Source organism: Austrofundulus limnaeus, unplaced genomic scaffold (genome assembly GCF_001266775.1).
Source record: "Austrofundulus limnaeus strain Quisiro unplaced genomic scaffold, Austrofundulus_limnaeus-1.0 Scaffold480, whole genome shotgun sequence".
NCBI classification, from domain to species: Eukaryota; Metazoa; Chordata; class Actinopteri; order Cyprinodontiformes; family Rivulidae; genus Austrofundulus; species Austrofundulus limnaeus.
Genome location: NW_013952882.1, coordinates 55,694 through 56,842, shown reverse-complemented (window position 1 = coordinate 56,842; position 1,149 = coordinate 55,694).

The window sequence follows — 1,149 nt, the reverse complement described above, 5'->3', positions numbered from 1 at the left end:
TGTTAATATTTGGTTGCTGGGGTTTGTTTTCTTCATTTTCTGATGGCCAGATGTCAGTTGTGTTGTTTTGTGTGTGTGTGTGTGTGTGTGTGTGTGTGTGTGTGTGTGTGTGTGTGTGCATACAGATGTTTCTGTTTGGTTGCTGGGTGTTTGTTTTCTTCTTTTTCTGATGGTCAGATTTCAGGTGTGTCTTGTGTGTTATTGGTGTACATTTCACAAGTCGTTGAACTTCTGTCAGTTTCTCTCTTTACAGTTCTTACATTTCTTATCACGAATACAGAAATTGTCAAAGGTTAGCAGTCAGCGACAATCAGACTCAGGAGACCAGGATAACAAAGGTAAGTGATTTTATTTACAGGTGTCAGGGTAAAAGGGATCCGGGCTGTGAAGGGAAAGGGAGACGATAAGTTCCAGTTTACTTGAGAGAGTAGATTTTCTTTAAAGGATTTAACAGGTGTTTTCTTACAGCTTGTGGAGATGAGTGCAACACGGAGAAGAGGGTTCAGTTTCCAAAAGGTAAATTTTACCAGGTGAGTCCAAGTTAGATTTACAGGTTCCAGAATACAGTGGAGAAAGACAGGCAGCGGCACAAGGAGGATCAGGTGAGTGGCTCTCAAGTAGTTATTCTTTTAACAGGATGGTGAGAATGCGGGTCGCTTCAGGAGGTCTTATTCTGCACAAAGGTGAGTACACAGGGAAACAAAGATTAGCCAAACTCATGTAATCAGGCTTAACTGAGACTGAGGTACTTTACCCTGTAGCAAGCGATGCATCAGCAAAGATCTGCTCCTCAGAACTGCCTTAAGAATCCTGAGAGCTGATGATCCAAATGAGCAGCAGCTGTGGTGAGGTTGTTGACCAATTAACCACTCAGCAAGAGGGAAACAGTTGACAGACACAAAATGTCTCAGTACCCTCTCCTCAAACATCGCCTCCAGGCAGTTAAAGTCTCTTCTCCGGGTGCTCCCTATAAAACTACAGAAATTAAAGAAAGGTCCAAAATAAAAGACCTAAGGACCCAACAACGCTCTTCCGGGTCGTAACCCTCCCAGTCAACTGAATACTGGAAGCCATGGCCCCTGCGTCTGATGTCCAGGATACGTCGGACAGTGAATGCAGGATGACCATCAATGAGTCGGGTGGGAGGAG